The sequence below is a fragment of the Pelodiscus sinensis genome, chromosome 22 (assembly GCF_052426305.1).
Source record: "Pelodiscus sinensis isolate ZL-2025 chromosome 22, ASM5242630v1, whole genome shotgun sequence".
Lineage (NCBI taxonomy): Eukaryota > Metazoa > Chordata > Testudines > Trionychidae > Pelodiscus > Pelodiscus sinensis.
This window is the reverse complement of record NC_143073.1, coordinates 25,950,136-25,963,185: the sequence shown is the minus strand read 5'-3', so window position 1 is coordinate 25,963,185 and position 13,050 is coordinate 25,950,136. Positions and strand designations below refer to the sequence as shown.

The 13,050-nt window shown below is 55.2% G+C and overlaps 1 protein-coding gene across 4 annotated transcripts in view; it reads right to left on the bottom strand.

Moving 5' to 3' along the window:
- Positions 1-13,050, bottom strand: part of LOC142819614 (uncharacterized) — a 169,170-nt gene that overhangs the window by 42,748 nt on the left and 113,372 nt on the right. The window lies entirely within an intron of this gene.

Sequence of the window (13,050 nt, the reverse complement as noted above, 5' to 3'; positions counted from 1 at the left end):
CACTAACATTGACACAAGAAGGCCACACAATGAAGTTCATAGACAGCCGACAGAAAACAAACACAGGAAATTATTTCTTCAGTGTCAACCTGTGGAACTCTTTGCCGGGGGACGGTGGAAGGGCCCAAACTATAAAAGGTTCCAAAATATAAAAACAAAGTTCACGGAGGACAGGTCCATCAATGACTACTAGGCAGCATGGCCAGGGAGGATGGCCCTAGTCTCTGTCTGAAGCTGGGAATGGGCGAGAGGGGAGGGATCGCTTGATGATTCCCTGTTCGGTTCCCTCTGGGGCACTTACAATCTGTTTTGCCCCCTCCCCCATGCCCTCACTCTACACCCCCCCCCATCAGGGCATGCACTGGTGGCTTCCGTGTCCCCCCCCAGGGAAATGGTGCCCCTGTGTCCTTTCCAGGGCCCTGGTGCTGTTTGCAGGAGCTGCCGGCCGTGCTCTGTCTTGCTTCGCTATCCTGCCCCTCATCTCCGGGCGTCAAATGGGGTTTGCGAAGCACCGAGCCTGCCGGGCTCGTTCGAACATCCCCCTGGGTCAGGGTCCGCCCCCTCTGGACTACTTCATCTGGCCCTGGGCCAGCGTGTGCCTCTGCCCCACGGGGTAACCGCCGGCTCCGCCTCCCAAGGGGCTGTGATGTGAGGCGCATGAGAACCCCCGGAGAACGGGAGCCTCCCTCTACCACTGCCCCCCCAACCCTGGCGGGAATTAGTCTCTTCTTTCCGCCTGTGCCCCTCAGCTCTCCCTCTTTCCTGAATGCAGCCTGGGTGCGGAATGTGTCTTTGTCTTTCTTCTGAGGCTCTGACTCGGGGCTGGGGGGGTTCGTCCACAGCTCCCGCCCCTGCCGCAGGATTCCTGCCTTACGGGTTTCAGGGGGCAGCCTGGTGAGTCTGTCAGCACAACGAGGGGTTGTTGGGCAGTTAAAGATTTATCTGGGCGCCCCCCCCCCCGTTGGCTGGACCCACTCGGCTGGGGGGGCAAAGAAGACACTGGAGCTGGGTTAGACGAGCGTGTGCCAGCACCGACGAGCATGTTCCCGTGCGACCCGTGTGAACGAGGCCGAGTCACTCGGTGGATGTGGCACGATTCCAGTCGCTGGTGAGGCGGTGTGAACACGTGACGGGGGAAATGACTTTTTTAGCCCCGCCCAGTCTCACTTCAGACCAGTCTGACAGGCTCCTCTAAGTGCTTCTGGATCCTTAATTGAACCGTCATTCCTGTCTAATCTTCATCAGTTTGCTGCCTTATGTAAACCAAGCTGAGTCTGGCCGGGGACAGAGGCTGGGACGGGCACCTCTCTGCAGCGCTCGCATTCCCCACTAATCCCGGCAGCACCCAGCCCCGCCTGGGACCCACTTCCTGTATGAAACTCCCGTGAGACATTGCCAGCCCTGAGCATGTCGGCCGCACCCTCCGGTGCTCAGGTGCCTGCCCAAGGGTCAGTAATGCCCCCGCCATGGGCCCTGGCCAGCCCGGCCGCTCTCTGCACCAGCAGCAAAGGAGCCAGGTCAGACCTCAGGAGCGGTAACATTCCAGCCCCAGGTAAGACACCTCCGCCATCCCCACCTGGCACTTCCCAGCCTTCACAGTCAGCCCGGCCTCCGGCAGCTGCCCAGCAGCTGGCTGGCCTGGGACACCTGGTCCTCCCAGATCTGACTAAACACACAAATATCGATAAAATCCAGGGCCAAACCCTCCATCCCCCGCAGCCGCTGGTCCGGCAGGCACTGGAAGGTGGCTGGCGCCCTCTTGAGGCTGAGAGGCAGGACCAGGAACTCCTAGAGCCCCAAAGGGGTGAGAAAAGCCGATTTCAGCCAGGAGCCCGCTCCGGTCCCAGGGAACAGAGCCACCGGGGCATCATCTCCCTGCCCCTCCCTGTGCCCATGTATGGCCAGCACCAAATTGTCCTTGTCCCATCCTCCTGCACCCTCTGGCAGGGGTTGCAGGACCAGCTCCAGGTCGGTCTCCTCTTGGCTCTGCTGCATACTCCAGAATGTTTTCCTGTGCGCCTGGGTCGGCCCAAACTCACACACAGGGTTTGTTTATAGAGTTCATAACCCCCCTCCTCAATCCTCTCCATTTAGCTGAGCCAAGCAGACCCTCGGCTCCTCCACCCAGGCGTCCATCCATATCGACCTGCTCTACGAGGGTGTGGACTTCTACACAGCCATCACGCGGGCCCGCTTTGAGGGGCTCAATGCTGACCTCCCCCTCGGAAGGCTGGAGAAGGCCCGGCACGACACCACGCCGGACAAGGCCCAGGTGCACGACGTGGCGCTGGTCGGCGGTTCCACCCACATCCCCAAGATCCAGAATCTGCTGCAGGATTTCTTCAGGGGGTGGGAGCGGAATGAGAGCAGCAACCTGGACGAGGCCGTGGCCTCTGGCGCCGGTGGGTGGGGAGGGGCCACGGCTGCACATCTCGCTCTTGGGCTGATAAAAGGAGTGAAGATGGTGAGCGTTGTCTGTGTAACCCTAGAGCTTTGTGAGGGCTCTGCTGAGACGGCTGAGGGTCCAATAAGGGCAAATTGCTCAGAGACAGGGCTAACTACAGCCCAAGAGTGGGGGGCCCTCTCGACAAGGCACCGGTCTAGCTAGGCCCTCTGCCTTCCTAGAGCTGGGGAGAGAACAGCCCCTCCCTGCTGTAACCACTAGACACCTCCACTCGCCTCCCAGTAGCCCTGGTTCTTGTCTCCACCTGACCATGCTGCCCCGAGGGGCTTTGGCTGGCTCTTTCCTGCCCCAGAGAGGCCAGGCTGGTGCCTGTGGGAATCCAGCCTCCTGGGAGGAGTTGGCATCAGAGCAGCATCACCCTCGCCACTACGGGCAGCCCTGTATATGCCCCCAACCTCTCAGGCCTGTCCCGAGCCTGTTGCCTGAGCCTCAGGCCTGCATCTTCCTTTGCCTTGATTTCTCCAACTACCCGCCCTGAACCTCTCACCTCCTTTCTTGAGCACCACCACACCAACGCTCTGCCCTAAGCCAGCCATCCCTTGTCCCTATTCACACCCAAATTCCCACTCTCATTTTCCTTCGTTTTTGAAAACTACTACTAATTGAAGTAAAGAATGCAAGTTTTTCATTTATTTTCTCCCCAAAATACTTCAGCTAAAGACCTGAGCAAAGCCACGTACATCTGCTAGTATTCGTTATAAAACATGCTTATGAATATGAGTAGTATATACCTCACTAGCTTCCATCACCATGCAATTTTGACAGATGTACGTCTCGCCCCTTCTGCTTCTGCCTGAGTTTGGCTCGGTTGGCCATTTTGACAATATTATATGGTGTTTTGTGAATGTCTGGGGCCGGGGGCTGTGGTGTGCTTGTGCTTGAAGACATTTGATTGCGTTTTAAGAATAAAAAATTGAAAAGGAGAATGACATTAAAGAGGTTATGAAAGCAAAGTGTCTATGGCGAAGGCAAGTTTGAAAAAGAAAGAAACTGGATTAGGGTTAGAGAAGTGTGCAGTCTTAAAAAAAAGAATAAAAAATTGCAACGGCTAATTAAATAAAAGGAAAAGTGGGAGAGGGAAGTGGAAAATAAGTAAAAGAAGAAAATAGAAAAAACATTTTTAGAGATGATAACTTACAAGATTAGCAGAGTGAAAACTAAAAAAGAGGACAGATGGATTAAAAAACCGAATTAAAATAAAATACAGTTAAAAGCACATTAAAATAAAAGAGGATAATAGTAAAGTCGTGGAGGTGATAGAAGGACATGGTAGATACAGAAAGCAGCAAAAATAAAAAAGAATTAAAAGGAAATTAAAATAAAAGAGGAAAATAGAAACGAAAGATTGTAGAGTGAAAAAAGTATAAAGAAAAGATTAAAAGCACATGAAATCATAGAATCATAGAACACTAGGACTGGAAGGGACCTCGAGAGGTCATCGAGTCCAGCCCCCTGCCCTCATGGCAGGACCAAATACTGTCTAGACCATCCCTGATAGACATTTATCTAACTTGCTCTCAAATATCTCCAGAGATGGAGATTCCACAGCCTTCCTAGGCATCTTATTCCAGTGCATAACCTCATAAGAGGGGAAAATAGAAAAGAAGGCTTTAAAGTGAAAGATATTTTAAAAGCACATTAAGTAAAAAGGGGAAATAGAAAAGTAGGGAAAAAAGCACATGGCAGCTACAGAAAACCGTGAGAAAAAGTATAAAAAAGAGACTGGAAAAGTGGCTTTTTGAGGTGGCAGCAAGAGATAACAAGAAGGGAGAGTGATAAGCTGAATAAAATGAAATAAAAGAAATAGAATAAAAAGGAAGGCTTTTAGGCTTCGCCTACACTAGGACCTTAGTCCAAAATAACATCCTCCCCCCCAGGTCAAATTTCTAAGCGGTGCATCCACACTACCAAGCACGTTATTCTGGAATAAGAGGCGATGGAATTCTTCCTTTACCTTAATAGGCACATTCCTTAGAAAACATTAATATATTTTTCACTTGTATTTGTTAAAAAGTGGGGCAATGCAAACTTCTCTCAGATCCGCCAAAAGGGGGTTATTAGCTTCCCCCTCTGACTTGTATTGCAAATAAGATTTAACCCGCTGCAAAGATTAAGAAATCCCAAAGCAGAAAGAGCTAACCCGTAGAGTGTACCCTTTCTTTGCGCATGTCTGACAGCGAGCCTTGGCATTTCAAATTATGATCTCTAATTCATAGGCTGCAGCGTCATAGTACCCTCATTAACCACAGAGGAAGAAAACTTTTATAAACAACCCCTGATTAAAGGCTTTGTGGTTTTAACCCTGGGAAGTTATTGAGGCCTTTTTTCTTCCGAATTACAAAATGGATTAAAGTGTTCAGTGGAGGACAGGGGGAAAGGTTAAAAAGTGGGAAAACATAAACTTGTTGGCACATTTTCCTTTTTAGAAAACCTTTAAAAGGAAGCCTACAAGCTTGGTATTATAATCTCTAAATGACAGACAGCGGCTCTGTCCTACCACACTAAACAGGTTTGTAAATGGCTGTGCCTTCAGGGCCTGTGCTTTTCATTCTGAGGGCGTAAGTGCTAAACGGGGTTGGGGAAAGGGGCCATTTTTTCATCTGTTTTAGCTCTTTCCTGGGAGCTGCCCTGGGGGAGGGAAGGGGGCGCTGGGTCAGGAGCTGTCTCAGCTCGGGAGCTGGGGATCCAGGCACTGAAAGCGGGGAGCACCACACCTGCACTCTGCCCCCAGGATTGGGAGTCCCCGTAGCAACTGTAGCAAGGTCTTGTCATGCGTTTCTCGCATGTTCGGTTCTCTCCCTCCCTCCCCTTCCCCTCTCCTATTTATTTCGAGTTTTCATATCCCCTACTCAACTCTCCGGCCACCTGAAGAAGTGGGCTGTGCCCACGAAAGCTCATGATACCATCGACAGGTTTCGTTAGTCTATAAAGTGCTCCCAGACCATGTGGTGGTGTTTTGTGTAACAGACTCACTCGGCTACCCCCTAAAACTCTGGGTTCACAGATTCAGCGTAGCTTAGGAGCCAGGGCAGGGTGAGGGCTGTTCCTCTCTGGGGAAAGGGTCCCAGGCCCTTCTCCCCCTTTCCTGCCCTAAACCCCTTCTCTCCTCCTAGCCCAGAGGAGACTGACCCATCCCCCAGGGCCTACTGCCCAGCCTGGACTCAGCCCCACCTCTCCTTTGTGTCCCTCCCCAGCAGGAGTTGTGAGCTCCCAAGTCTGGCCTTCAGGTGTCTGGGCCCAACACACGTCTGCCCTGAGTCCTCAGGAATCCCACAAACCACAATACAGCAAAGATCGAACAGGGTTAGAAAAGCAGGTAGCCCCCCCCACTACGTCACAGCCAGGGGACAGCCCCAAGGGGATCCCCGTGGCCCATCCCGGCCCAGGGGCGCGGACGAGCGGGGGCGCGCGCGGCTTGTGCCCTGGGTAAGCGGGTGGCAGCGCCGCGGGTAGAAGAGCCCACGCGGCGGCGGGTTCGCTATTCCCTGTCGGCTCCTTGCAGGTGCGGAGCCGGGGGCAGGCGGAGCAGCCAGCGCAGAGCGAGCCGCGCCAGCGAGCGGAGAGAGCGGCCCCGCACGGGGGGGATTTCGGAAGCCAGAGACTGGAGCGCAAAGGGCCGGGCAAAGCTTCGCGGGCGCAAGTCTCAGCGCCGCGGGAGGAAGCCTGGGCAGCCGCGGAGGGGGAGCCCGGACACTGGAGCCCCTTGGAGACCCCCAAGAGCGGGACGCGCCGAGACCTGAACTGGCCGCCCGGGACAGCAGGAGCCGGCGCGCCCCGCTCCGCGCTGGGAGCAGGTCTCCCCCACTCACGGTGCATCCGCAGGGCCGGCCAAATAGCTCATCGCCCTGGGGACCGGACCTGCCCACGCGCCGCCCGAGGCTCGGGAGATGACGGGCTGTGCTGGGTACAGAAGGGCCCGGGCGAGCCCTGGACATTCGCAATCCCAGGCCGGGTAGGGATGCTGATGCACTCAGAGGCTGGATGCTGCAGACCAGGGTCCTAGGCGGCGAGTGGAGCTGCTGCTTCGGGAGGCAACTTCCCCAGCCTGAGGCTCTGCTCGGACTCCACCCCTGCTTCCCCCGGCTCCGCCCCTTCCCCCTCCCTCCTCTGCTCCCCCCTTCAGCCGAATCCCTGAACCCAAAGGTAGCAAACGACATTGGGAACCCCTCCCCCTACAACTTCTTGGCAAAGAAAACGGAGCGTGTTGCACCACACGCCGGATTGGGACGACAGGGCGTGCGGGAGGCACTGCATTAAAAGCTCTGCACTTGGGAATAAAAAACGCCAGGCGCAGGTTTCTCCACGTACCCTGCAGCTTGTCAGAGATTTATTTGCAAAATCTTTGTAGTCGGGCAGGTCAGCCGTGCTGCTGGATGCAACATTCCCCATTATGGAACAGGTGTTGCAGCCCTTCTCCGCTTTCCACTGTCTTCCTCAGTATGTCGAAGGCAGGGCTCTCCACCCTTTTTAACCACACGTTCGCTTTTTCGGTGTAAGTGCAATGTACGCTCTACCTCAAAGCCAAACACCCCGGCCCACGTCCTTCCCACCCCTTCTCGTAGCCACTGCCCCTGCTCCACCCCTTCTCCTTGGCCTCATCCTGCTCACTCCGTCCCCTTCCTCCCCAAACCTCATTCACTTTCACCAGGCTGGGGTAGAGGTGCCGGCTCTAGTCTTGGGCCAAGGGGTCAGCAAGTGGGAGGGGCTCCGGGCTTAGTCCAGGACAGGGGATTAGTGTCCAAGAAAGGGTTCAGGGTGCCAGCTCTAGGAAGGAGTTTGGGGCAGGGGACTCGTGTTTGGGGCAGGAAGGGGTTCAGGGCTGGGACAGGGGTTCAGGAAGCAGGCTCTGGCTGGTCACCGTTTAACTGAGATGGTTTCCGGGTGGTGGAGCCATGGGGTTAAGGCAGCTCGCTCCTGCCCTGGCCCTGCCCTGTTCCTGAAAGCAGCTGGCACGAACAGCGATGGCTCCATGGTGTCATGTGCTGCCCCCATCTACAGGCCCTGAGCCCGCAGCTCCTACTGGCCACAGTTCCCCGTTACTGATCGCTGCAGGGAGCTGCAGGAGCGGTGCTGCAGGCAGGGACAGCGTGTGGAGACCCCCTGCTCTGCCTCTCTCAGGGGCCACAGGGACGGGCCAGCCCCTTCCAGGAGCAGCAGTGACCACGGGGTAATTACTCCTGCACGAGAAGGTTCGGAGTTTAGAACTCACTACGCAAAGAATTACATTTAAGCGTAAGAGAGAAATGAACATGGTGAAATGCCCAGAGCGGTCAAGCCCCCAAACCACCCCACTCTGCAAGCAGGGACAGAAGTAACAACCATGCACGTCTGTGTTGGGGCGGGAGAGGAGAGGGAAGGACAGTGGGTGTTTGTGAGAGTGACAGAGATTTGCACTGCCAAGCTCCCTCCATCCCCTTCTCTGTGGGGAGACAGGGTACAGGAGTGGGGGCAGGAGAGACACCCTGACATCGGCGCCCCCCTTCTTCTCTCTCCCACACCGTGCACAGCAAGCAGGAGGGGGTAGCTCCAAGGCAGAGGACAGGAGAAGCATGACAGTAGGGCTATGGCCAGACTGCATCCCTCTGTCGACAGAGGGATACAAATCAAGCACATCGAAATGGCTAGTGAAGCCAGGATTTAAATATCCCGTGCCTCATTAGCATAAACATGGCTGCCGCTTTTTTCAAAACGGAGTTTTTTGGAAAAAAACGGCAGTCTAGACGTGGATCTGTCAAAAATAACGCCTTTTTCGACAGATCCTGTATTCCTCAAAAAATAAGAATTATGGGGTCTGTCGAAAAAGGCTTTATTTTCGACAGATCCGCATCTAGACTGCAAGGTTGTTTTTTCAAAAAACTCCATTTCAAAATAAAGCAGCAGCCATGTTTATGCTAATGAGGCATGGGATATTTAAATCCCCGCTTCATTAGCAATTTGGACCTGTCTAATCTACATCTCTCTGTCAACAGAGAGCTTCTTGGCCAAACCAGGCAGGATCACCTATTGGAGGCTCCAAGATACACCCGTAGATCCAGATCGACTGGGTGGTGACCACTGGCCTAACGTGATTTTATATTTTAAGCCTTTCTCAAGTAATCATTCCAGATGACAGATGAAATTCAGTGCCACAAAGATATCAGTTTAAAGTAATCAGGCAGAGCCGGTCAGCGTGTTCCGAACAAACTTCGTTGCTTTTCCAAAAAGAAAACACACATGTTCTTTGTGTGATTTTCATAGCAAGGCTCTCTTCAACAGTAGGAGAAAGGAGAGTAGGGATGCTAGAAAGGCCAGGCAGACTTTGGAGGCAAGTTTTTGTACTACAGGAATTAACAGGAAAATGCGTCTTTTAGATCAGGGTGGTCTTTTGCAGAATTTATGTAAGAAACTGATCCAAGCATTTAAGGCGAACGCTGAGTACTCAGATTGTGCAGCTAAGTATCTATGCCTGGAACTTGTAAAGACGTGATTCAGCAACAAACTAATGAAATATTTCAAGCAAATTTTAAACTTAGGTCCCGTAGATCTAGCAAGGCTCAGTTAATTTTGAAGCCAACTCCGGCCTAGCTCATGCCTGTTACCTGGTTTCCTTCCTGCTTAATGGCTCCGTTGCAGGTTCAGTGTTATGCTGACGGATCTAGCAAGCTGAAGGGTTTTCAACTGGACACAAACATCCATTTTGGGGGAAGAGTCACTTGTCCGCAAGCTGGACCAGCCTGCTGCGGGAGAGCTCAGGATGTTCAGACTGGGGACAGCGGAAGGGAGGGACTGCGTGCTAAGAGCCAGAGGAGGCAATGCCTCTCCCCGCCTCTTACACCCACTGCCCGACGATGGTCAATTTGAGGATTTGGTGTTAACACAGTCTCAAATGTCACCGGAAATCTTCAGGGCGACATCAAGAATCCAGAGGAGAAGGGCTGGGCTGAGCAAGGAGGCTTAAGTGAACCAAATGGCAGATCTGCTAGATAAGTGAGTCAGAGGGAAAGGCCGGGCCGGCCTGGAAGGGTCTTGCGAGCGGGTTGGTGAGCTCCTTACTGAGGTTAATGGTGACGTGAAACCGTGTTTGTGGGACAAATGGGGAGGAGCAGAAGCTCCTGCTGCCTGTGCTGATCAGTTTGAACAATCCCACCCCCGGCTGGGGTAAATCACAGGCAGGGGGTGTCAGCTGGGTGGGAGGGAAAGGCCCCGCGGTACCCTGGGATGCAGGGTGGGGGGAGGCCGGGCCTTGTCCTCCCCCAATTCACTCCCCTGTTACCAGCCCCGAGGCCCCTGCACAGCCAGAGGAGCCCAGACGGGCTGTCACCGGGTCTCACTGAGCACGGGGGAGAAAATGCCCAGACCTGAGCGGAACCGGCAGCAGGTAACTCAGGAAATGCTGCTCCCCAGAGGTCGGGGGTCCCCAGGCAGCGGCCGCACCCTGCAATGGGTTTGAGCAAGTCACTGCACTGCCAAGCAGAGAGCATCTGCCTGCTGCCCGAGCGCATGGCCGGGAACTCCAGAGCGAGGGACATGGGGGCCGAGATTTCTGTCGTCGGGGGCACCTGAGTAATGAGAAGAACGTTCTGCCGGGGACACTGCAGAGCTGGGATTGGCTGGAGGCCGTAAGATCCCTGCCCCTTTGGCTGCGGCACAGGTAGGAGGAGCCGGGCTGAGTGCTGCTGTAACACACGACGTTACACCACGTCTTTTGGGAAATGACTTTACAATCCGGCTGAATCTGTCCCCAGGGCTGTCAGCAGCACGGAGGAACTGGGGCTGGACCCCAAGAAGGGGAAGGCGAAGCCGCAGAGGCGGTTGAGGAATCCGAGAGCATCTCTTTAATGCCTCTCCAGGACTGTGACTCAATTTGCCCCAGGGGGTGGGGTGGAGGAAGCCAGCCTCTGTCTGTGAACATCTCTGGGGAGGGAGGGAGGTAGATGTCGAATAATGGGACTGCCAGGCAGGGGCAGTTGAGCAGGGGTAGATCCTGCCCCAGCCTGCACAGAGACGTGTGTCTCAGACGGGGGCCTTCAGGGGGAAGTCGGGGCCCAAGGAGCCGCTGTGGGGAATGAGACCCCAGGGGCTTCGTAGCTGGAAGTTGGCCAAGTTCAAAGGGGAAGGGGACCTGGCTTCCCAGGGCAGGGTCTGTCGCGGCTGGGAGCTGGCTGGGGGCAGGGGGCCAAGAGGGGACAGAGCAGGGGTGTCTCCCCATTGATTGCATGGGGGGCTGGGCCTGCACTCCTAGGCGCCTCTCCCCTTGTCCAGGTTTAAGGGGACTCGTGGGTCTGAGCTCTCTGAGGGAAGCATCCCCACAGCTGACCCTTGGGGGCAGAGATCAGAGGGGACCCGCCGGTCCAGCACACACCCAGGCCGGACACTGTTCCTGCTGCGCATGTCAAAGCTCCCGCTGCCCGCCGGAGACGGGGGATGAAGCTCGTACCGAGGCGGCCCGTGTCTGCGACCAGGCCAATATATCGCCGGGGGAGGGGCTGACAATATCCCAACCGGGGAGCAAGGAGCCCAGAGAATCTGCCGGGGCCTGGGTCAGTCCTTTGTGTGGGTGCAGCCCTGGGGGTTGGGCGGGGTCGCAGTCCACGGCCAATCCATCCCTCCCCACAGCCACGAGACAGACGTGGCCTGGAAACCTTCCCTGGCGGAAAGGGAACCTGTCGCTACCTGCACGCACTGGGCACAAAGGGCCTGGCTGGGGCAATAAACACTGGAAAGCCACGTGGCTGACCCAGAAGTGGGGTACGGCAGCCATCCTGGGAACTGCCGCCCTGCCACAAACTCGCTGGCAACCTTGTGCCTCTTTCCACGACACACACGGGTCCCACTGCAGGAGCTGACCTGACAGGAGACCCCATGACACTGTGGGAGACACATGAGGTTTGGGGAAAGCGTCTGCGCAGGCGATGTGCAGGGTCAATAGCGTCCCGTAAGCGGGCAGCCCCTAAGCTAAGAGGCTTAGACTCAGGCAAAGCAGCAAGCGTATCACAGGCTGTGAGAAGCATAATGCTGTGCGGCAGGGGAAACTGAGGCACACTGCCTCATGGCATCTGTGGCTAAATGCCAGGAACCGTATACTTTAAGACTTTGCTGTCTGCATTCTTGGGTAATGCTGCACCCGAAACGTTTCAAGGCACCAGGCGACAGAGCTAGTATTCCGTAAACACGCCTGTGCATGGATCACATGGATAATGACCCTGGCTGGGTGTGTAAGCAGAGACTACCAGACATTTCAGGCACGCGGACTCCGCATTGAACGCTGTCCAACAGTCTAGCAGTGAGCTCGGGCGGGAGGCCGCCTCCCCCGTGCTTAATGAAAATAGGCTTCTGAGTGTGCAGAACCGGAAGATTCTTTCTGCAAAGTATCTAAAGTACCACGTCATTTCAAAGTTACAGGCGGCCGAATGTGCCTGTTCTGTCTGGCTGCCTGTAGCAGTCCTGGTGGGAGTTAGTGATATGGAACACACAGGGCGTGTACTGACCAAGCCCTGCAAAGCAGGGTCATTTGCACTGCGGAAGAGAGACAGTGTCCGGTATCTGGGAACACTACTCTGTGAATAGTCCTGCTTCCCCTGTGAGCATGGACGGGGCTGGGTCCTGCCGGGACATGGGGACAGGAACCTGCTGCCAAAGCCCCTTGTGGAGCATGGACGATCCCCTGGAAATGGGACAAAGGTTGAGCTGAACACAAGGGGATCCCGCCTCGGGCAAAATCTCTCTCGAAGCGGGAAACTGGCCAATGGGGGCGGCCGCCAGATGCCCAGAGACCCCAGGTTAGCACCGAAGCTGCCTGCAGGAAACATCAGACTGAAAAGGGGGAGGATCAGGCCTGAGGTGGGAGGAGTCCCAGGTGATGAGAATGATTGTCCAGGTACAAAGCTGCAGGGAGCAGGTGTCGGAGAGTATCAGGAGAAACCGGCCAGTTTTGTTTTCTTTTGCTTAGTGACCGACTTTGATCCGTCTGCCACTTGCAGCCACTTCACTGCAAATCATAATACTTTAAAGTTTAATACTCAATGAAATTCCGTGTGTTTCTGAACAAACCCTGCGTAAATAATTGTTCCCTGGGGGGACGAGAGCTGGGCACGTCTCTGCTTCAGTGATAAAGGGGGGAGCGTGTTATGGGCTTGCTCTGTGTGAACTTTAAACAGGGAAAGACGGATTGATCTGGGGTTCTGGTCACAGTGGGCTGTCCCTTTTGACGGGGCCTTCCCCAAGCCCAGCCGTGTGGAGTGCCTGTGTCACTCTGCAGTGGGCTGGACCCCAGCGCTGTGCCAGGACTGGAGGAGGCCGGAGGCCCTGGCTCAGCAGCACAGGATGTCGGGGCACCAAGAAGCAGTTCAGCAGGCTCCGGTGTTTTCAGCCCATCAGGTGACAGTCCTGAGGGGGTCTCTGTGACCCAACCCCTCACATCCCCTCCCCCCTTGCAACCCTCCCTTCTGTTTTGATTTCAACTGCCCTGGTCGGCCTGGCTAGATTCCCCTGTCCTGAGCCATGCTCCCAAATGTCCATTTTGCAGTGGGATACATCTGGCATCCATCTCTTCCCAATTGAGTCACTGGGCCCTGGCTGTGCACCTCACCCTCTCTGGTCCCTGTCTT